Source organism: Perognathus longimembris, chromosome 1 (assembly GCF_023159225.1).
Source record: "Perognathus longimembris pacificus isolate PPM17 chromosome 1, ASM2315922v1, whole genome shotgun sequence".
Taxonomy (NCBI): Eukaryota; Metazoa; Chordata; class Mammalia; order Rodentia; family Heteromyidae; genus Perognathus; species Perognathus longimembris.
Genome location: NC_063161.1, coordinates 49,265,543 through 49,274,005, shown reverse-complemented (window position 1 = coordinate 49,274,005; position 8,463 = coordinate 49,265,543).

Below are 8,463 nucleotides of genomic sequence, written 5' to 3'. Positions count from 1 at the left end.
GGCTCAGGGCCTGAGCACTGTCCCTGGCTTCTTTTGCTCAAGTCTAGCACTCTACCATTTGAGCCACAGTGTCACTTCTGGCCTTTTCTGTTTAAGTGGTGCTAAGGAATTGAACCAGGGCCTCATGCATGCAAAGCAAGCATTCTATCGCTAAGCCATATTTCCAGTCCCTAAAGTCTCTTTTTCTAAGTAGCGTTTGCTTTCAGATACATGAAGATGGATCCTATGAAGAAAAAGATGAGGACTGCAGAATGAAGAGAAAAGTGAGACCAAGTGCCTATAATCCTAGCTATTCAGGTGGCTGAGATCTGAGGATCCAGGTTCAAAACCAGCCCAGACAAGAAAGTTCATGAGACTCTTATCTCCAGCTAACCAGCAAAGAACTGGAACTGGGGCTGTGACTCAACTGGTAGAGTGGCCAGCCTTGAGTGAAAAAGCTCAGGGGCAATGTCTAAACCCCGAATTCAAGCCCCAGTACTGGCATGAATGCACATGCACATGCACTGACACACACACACACACACACACACACACACACACACACGGTGGGGATGGTAGAGAGGGATTATCCTGCACTTTTGCCTTTCCTTGGGAAAATCAAAGTCTCAGAGAGAAAAAGAACACCCTTGTTATTATTACTACACCCATTCCCACCCTAGCGTGACAATGACTGTGGGTATAGAGGTAATGGCATTTAGAACAACACTGAGTTAAGTATTCATCATACTTTCCAGTATGTTTGTAGTGGGACCTCAGAGGGCCTCTTACCCAATCTCCCTGTGCAGCCCAAATCTCTTTCATAGTAAGCTTGCCCTGGAGCCAGTGGGCCTCTGCTTCAACATTCCTGCTGAAATGGAGCGCTCTACTTCATATGTAGTCTGCTCCTGTCACCGGACAGCTGTAGGGGTTAGAATATTCTTCGATGGAATGGAAATCTGTCTTCTTTTTAATTTCAGAATATACCAATTCTAACTACCTGTCATATCTCCTTGAGTTATTCTAATGTTTTAAGACCGGTTCAATCTAATCATTAATCGTCCCCCTCCCACCATAGCAATAACAATTAGATACCCATTGGAAAACCAGGAGATTTTGATCTCCGCAGATGACTGTCATGTACTTATCTTAAGCCCTTGTTCTAATGGGTAATTCCTGATTAACCTGAGTAATGAAAATGTATCACAATAAAGAAAGATTTGTCATGCCTTGTTATCACTTCATAAGGCCATCCTTCTAGATACCTGCCATTCCATCAGGATATTTCTCTCCCAATAAAACATGATCGTGATGTGCTTGGCTAATAAAAAGGAAAAAAAGGCATGTATTAAAATATGTTTAAAATGATTTGCATGAGTGATGTAAATATAAACCATCCCCATTGTCAACATCACCCCTAGTTTATTTCCTTTTGGAAAGCTCTGGTTGACCTTGAGGGTGGGTGGGATTGAGATCAGAGAAGAGTGAGGTAGAAAATTAGCATTTATTCTAGACACAATGTTAAACATTCCCATCAGCTCTCTGAGATAGGTGTTGCATGTGAGGGAGTTGAGCTCAAAGGGGTTAAATAACTTTCCTGGAGTCATCCAGATAGTCACCAGGCAATCAAGATTTTATATTTATATTTTTGGGAGGGTATACTGGGCTTTGAACTCAGGACCTCACACTTGCTGGGCAGGAGCTCTACCATGTAAGCCATGCCACCACCAATAAGGATTTTAAACCTGCTAAGTCTGATTCCAAATGGACACTCCTTCTCCTCTCCCTGTAGTGACTTAACTTTGACCCCAACACGGCCTCTCTGAGTGAGCGGCCTTGCCCCAGGGCCCTTACTCCCATATCAGAGTTCCCAGGAGGACTCAGGGTTGAGTTGGAACGTGGGGCCTTTTGTGTTCAGTCATATGACTGCCTCTCTGGGAGTGCCTACACAGGCTCGTGAACGGCGCCAAACACAACATCATTGCTATACAGTGACATACTCACCATGACACAGTCATAGCCAACACACATACCAGGACTTCTGCAGTCTGGCTGTACCTTCCCCTCACTCGAGGCAGTGGTGTGCACAGCCAGCAGGGGTCGCCGGCACACCAGGAATTACTACTTTCTGGGCCTGTCTCTAGCCCCAACACTGCAGAAATGGTTCTGACCCTATCGCTGTGCCTCCCCCCCCCCCACCACCCCCAGGCAATCTCTCACAGCTCTCTTACCTTCCCCTCCCAACACTCCCAGATCCTGTGGGTTTCTAACAATAATCTGAATGCCTCTCCCTCACATAGCACCCTCAATTACTGATCCCCAACTGGGACCAGGGACTGGGGATTATGCTGTCGGTCTTGCTTTTGGAAAGGCCAGGGAATTGATAAGCTGGGCCCCAACCTGTGCCAGGGAGGGCTCTTCCCTCTTCTGATGCTTTCCCAGACCTGCTTCTATATCCTCCACTTCGCCTTGTGTTGGCATCCTTTCTTGTTCCAACATCCATCTGAACATCTGTCCCAGGCATTCTCAGGCCCCCAGGGCCCTTTATCTCCATCATCTTGGGAGGGTCTCAGAAGGAGGGGGCAAATCTCTCTTGGAATGATCTGTGGTCAATGATTTTGGATGAGAAATCTTGTGTGGGGAAAACAGGGGTGGGACCCAGGTACTCTGTCTTGCAGCAGAAAGAGGGGCCAGATATCTCTTTTCTTTGGATGGGGGTTCAGACATGGATTGTGGCTGCTTTGTGGGAGGGGCACCTTTCTGCTTTTTTCTGTGCTTCCCCCCTGCCCTGCTATAGCAACAGTGCCTCAGCTTTTCCATCCCCCATCTCTCTGCTGCTCCCCTCCTCCTCAACTCTTGGAGCCCAGTGATTGGCGGCTGCCTGCTGCAGGGCCGGCTAGGTTTATGGCTTTGCGGCAGGCAGCTGGGGAGAAAGCAAGGCCAGAGACAGAAAAATGGAAATTGACCAAGAAATACAAAAATGATGAAAGAGTAAAATGATAGAGAGATGGAGACACAAAGAGGGACAGAGACAGAGAAAAAGCACAAAGTCTTCCAGAATATTAGAAACCAAATATCCAAGTAACAAGAGGGGAGATTGAAGCAGAAATGGACACAAAGGAGAGTGTAGGGATGAAGATGAAGAATATGCAACAAGAATGGAGAGAAGAGAGAAAGGAAAGCACATTTAGACAAGTCCTGAGTGAGAATAGGCAATTGCCCAGCTTTCCAAAGCAGGGGCAGGAATTGTGAGTCATAGGTAAGGGTTCGATGGCTATTTAGGGCCTACCAGAAACCATTTTGTGATATAGAATAGGCTGGAGGATTTTTTTTTTTTTTTGCCAGTCCTAGGGCTTGAACTCAGGGCCTGGGCACTGTCCCTGAGCTTCTTTTGCTCAAGGCTAGCACTGTACCACTTGCGCAACAGCACTGCTTCCTGCTTTTTCTGTTTTTGTGGTACTGAGGAGTCTAACCCAGGGCTTCATACATGCTAGGCAAGCACTCTGCCACTAAACCACATTCCCAGCCCTATGCTGGAGAATCTTGCAACTTATCTTAATTCTCCTCACTTGAGTGCTGTCTTTGTTCATGCTAGCCTCTTTATGCATGATCTCTTGTAGTTTTGGGCTACTGCAATCTATGGCTAGGCGCCAATTGCTCACATATGTAATCATAGCTACTCAGGAGGCTGAGACCTGAGGATTGAGGTTTGAAGCCAGAATCTGTGAGACGCTTCTCTCCAATTCATCAACAAAAAAACATAAGTAAAGCTATGGCTCAAGTGGTAGAGCACCAGCCTTGAGAAAAAAAAAAAAAAAGCCAGGCACAGCATTCCAGGCTCTATATAGTAGTATCATTATCAAAAAAAGAAAAAGAATGAGCTGTGAACATAGTGTAGAAGTACTTTTTTTTTTTTTTTTTTTGCCAGTCCTAGGGCTGAACTCAAGGCCTGAGCACTGTCCCTGGCTTCCTTTTGCTCAAGGCTAGCACTGTGCCACTTGAGCTACAGTGCCACTTCTGGCCGTTTTCTATATATGTGCTGCTGAGGAATTGAACCTAGGGCTTCATGTATACAAGGCAAGCACTCTTGCCACTAGGCCATATTCCCAGCCCCCATGTAGAAGCATTTTGTTTCATGTTCCATGAGATGAATAGGGAAACTGCGATCTGAGATTTGGTGGCAAGGATTTTGGTATTAGAACTATCTTGAGTGTTAATTACATAGTTGTTAGCTCTATTATGGCATCTCAATTGTCACGTACCATATTTACTCTTAATTATTGTTCTATATTTTTTCCCCTAAAATATAAGCTCCTCAATGGAAAGATTCGAGTCTGCCCTTCTTTGTGGCTCCCACAGTGCCTTGTTCTCCTTTAGTGAATGGCCCCTAGAGATGGTTAAGCAGAGGTTGAATGACTACCAATGAGGGGTGGAGTCCAGGGAATTCTGCACTGAATGAGAAACTGGAAATGAATCTTTTGAGAGCCCTTTGGTTTTGAAGCTTTATACATTCTGCAATAGAAGTCTAAATTATTGTTTCTTTCTCTACTTTTTCCAGTCAGCAAGGGTAAGAGGCAAAATAGGAAACCCAAAGTACAAAGCACCTACTGTGAGCCTGGCTCAGTGCAAGATGTTTCATACATGTGGTATGATTTAATCTTCATGGCAACTTATCGAGAGATCTGTTAGCCACATTTTGCAGATGAGCTCCTAAAAAGATAAATGTCTTTTCATATGATAATATATAAACGAGCAATTTCCACAAAGCTAAGTTTCTACCAATACTGGGGTCATACAGAGGAAAGGCAAAGGAGCTGAGAAATGGAGGAAGTGGAGAACACAGGGCTACTAACTTCAGGGCTGGGGCTAGACTCCAGAGCCGCATGCCTGTAATCCTAGCTACACAGGAAGCTGAGATCTGAGGACTGCAGTTTCCCAGGTGGGAAAATCCATGAAACTCTTATCTCCAATTAACCAGCAAAAGGCTACAACTACAGTGTGGCTCAAGTAATAGAGTGCCAGCTGTGAGTAACAAAAGCTGGGCTGAGAATGTGGCTTAGTGGCAGAGTGCTTTGCTTTGTCTAGCATGCATGAAGCCCTGGGTTCAATTCCTCAGTACCACATAAACAGAAAAAAGCTGGAAGTGGAGCTGTGGCTCAAGAGGTAGAACGCTAGCCTTGAGCAAAAGTTCAGGGATAGTGCCCAGGCCCTGAGTTCAAGCCCCAGGACTGGGTGGGGGGGATGCTTAGCAAGAGCTTTAGGCTCTGAACACACACACACACACACACACACACACACACACACACGAATATAATTTTGGGAATTTCAGGAATTTGTCTTCCTGCTAAGAGAGACTGGGAGAGTTTGGGGTGAATAAAGAGCATGGGGAGCCTAGGTATATCATCAAGGCTGTAGAGGCTAATGCTATGCAGTAGAATTTTAATATGAATCATGTATGCAATTTAAAATTTTCTAGCATCCTCAGCCAAATGTGGTGGCATAATACCTGTAATTCTAGTTACTTGGGAGGAGGAGGTAGGAGCTCGATTGAGTTCCTGGGATACCTGGTGAAAGTATAAGACTCTACCAGGAAAACGAACAGAACTGGAAAGAATGAGAGTTGGAAGCAAGTGGCAGAATGCTTGCTCAGAAGTGTAAGGTTCTGGCTGAGTTCAATGCCCAGTACTGATCTTTTTTTTTTTTTTTTTCTTGAACTCAGGGCTTTGTGCTTGCTAGGTAGGCACTCTATTGCCTTAACCCTGCCTCCAGGAGTCTAGCAGTCTCATTCTAAAAAGTACAAAAAGAACAAAGTGAATATTTTTTTGTTTGTTTTTTTGTCAATCGTGGGGCTTGGGCACTGTCCCTGAGCTCTTTTGCTCAAGGCTACCACTTTGAGGCACAGCACCACTTCTGGTTTCCTGGTGGTTAATTGTAAGAGTCTTTTATACTTCTCTGCCCTGGTTGGCTTTGAACCATGATCCTCAGATCTCAGCTTCCTGAGTAGCTAGAATTATAGGTGTGAGTCACTGGCATCCAGTTCTGAAATGAATTTTAATATCAGCTAGTATATCCATAATGCTATCATTTCAACCTGCAGTTTGCATAAACTACTGAGACATTAAAATGTTAAATACTAAGTATCTGAAATCTGTTATTCAATGTACACTTAGAACCTTTCCGTGTAAACCAGGCATATTTTGGGGTGTTGTGGCTGGTGGCTTCTCTAGCAAAAAGCTTAGGCTCAGGTACATGTATATGCTAGTACTAACATAACTAACTCAGAGCTTGGGAGTTTTCGCTTAGCTTTTTCACTCAAGGCTGGTGCTCAACCCCTTTAATTACAAGCCCACATTCAGCTTCTTGCTGAATAATTGGACATAAGAGACTCATGGAGTTTCTTGCCCAGGCTGGCTTTGAACAATGATCCTCAAAGCTCAGCTTCCCAAGGAATTAGGATTACAAGTGTGAGTCATTAGTTCCTGGCAGGCCCTTGTTTTTTTTTTTTTTTTTTTTTTTTGCCAGTCCTGGGCCTGGAACTCAGGTTCCCTGGCTTCTTTTTGCTCAAGGCTAGCACTCTGCCACTTGAGCCACAGTGCCACTTCTGGCCATTTCTATATATGTGGTGCTGAGGAATTGAACCCAGGTCTTCATGTATACAAGGCAAGTACTCTACCACTAGGCCATATTCCCAGCCCCAGGCCCTTGTTTTCATGTGAGTCTGAAGACATTTTCCAACTCTTATATGTGGAAATGTGTATCTACTGCAGGCTCTGTGAAATCCCACACTGCAGTGACAATAATCTTCAATACTCTGCTCAGAGATCTCCGTCTCAGCCGTCAGTGACCCCTTGTTGCTAATATCCAGAGGTTTCCAGGAGTCATTTCTGGTCTCTACTGCAATGGCTGCTGCTCTCTCTCTTCCACTCCTCTCCTCTTCTGAGCTGCTTCCTACATCCTCCTGATCCTTCTCTCTCTTTCCTTCATGTTGACCTTCTGATTCTCATTCTACACATATAAGAGCCTGGATGATTTATTTTTCTTCACTCTTATCACCTTTACTATAAGGGATTTTTATAAAATCTTTTTTAGTTTGCTCTTCAGATAGGGTTTGTGCTTTGACCTCAGATTGGATTTTTCTTTCTTTCTTTCCCTCCCTCCCTCCCTCCCTCCCTCCCTCCCTCCCTCCCTCCCTCCCTCCCTTCCTTTCTTTCCCATTCCTGGGGCTTGAACGCTGGGCCTGGGCACTCTGCCACTTGAGCAGTAGTGCTACTTTTAGCTTTTTTGAGTCATTTATTGGAGATAAGAGTCTCATGGACTTTCCTGCCCAGGCTGGCTTTGAACTGAAATCTTCAGATCTCAGCCTCCTGAGTGGTAGGATTACAGGCACGTGTCGCCATGCTTGGCTATTGTTGGGGATTTTTGTTTTTGCTTTTTGTTTGTTTTTGTTGCCAGTCCTGGGGCTTGAACTCAGAGCCTGAGCACTGTCCCTGGCTTCTTTTTGCTCAAGGCTAGCACTCTACCTCTTGAGCCACAGCGCCACTTCTGGCATTTTTCTATATATGTTGTGCTGAGGAATTGAACCCAGGGCTTCATGTATATGAGGTGAGCACTTTACCACTAGGCCATATTTCCAGCCCTTGTTTTTTTTTTTTTTTTTTTGATGCCATTTCTGAGATTTGAACTTGGTGCCTTGCACTTTTGCTTAGCTTGCTTATAGCTAGTGTTCTACCACTTGAGCAATGCCTCCAGCCTCAGAATGAGATAATAATCTCTATTTCTACCTCCAAATGTTTGCCTCAAATATCTACCTACCTACCTGCCTATGTGACCACTTTCCTCTTCAGAAGATCTCTGAACACTAAGAATTCCACAAGGCAAAATGACACAGCTTGCCTTTTTCTCACATGTATTTCTCAATTTGAATTATTTAATGATGTCATCAGTTATCTGATCATTGAAATGAGAAACCCTAAATCACCTGGATTCCAGTGTCTACCTCACCTATCTAGTTATCACCAGGTCCCATTAGTTCTGCATCCTAAAGGTTGATATGTACCATTCTTGCATGGTAATGACAATAGGTTCATAACTGGTTTCTACAGACTTGAGTGAGCTGGCAATAGAGTGGAAGTTGCATGAGGGTAGGCATTCCTGTTTTGTTCGTGCCAGTTCCTCAGTGCCTAGAACATTCCCTTCACCCAATGGGCACCCAATTACCACTTGAGGAGTGATCATATAAGCAATGTCAGCAGGTCACAGCTCCACTTTGCTCCCCATAGATTGGGATCCTCACTCAGCATCCCTGCCCAAGGGTTCCGATTTCTGAGGGTTCCTTCGGTCTGTATATAGTAGGCTCACATCTACCCATCCTTTAACACTCAAAGTTGAACATGTGGCACACAACTGTAATGCCAGCATTTGAGAAGCAAAGGTGGGTGGATCTTAAGTTTGAGGCCAGCTTGAGACCAACTTGAACTACATAGGTAG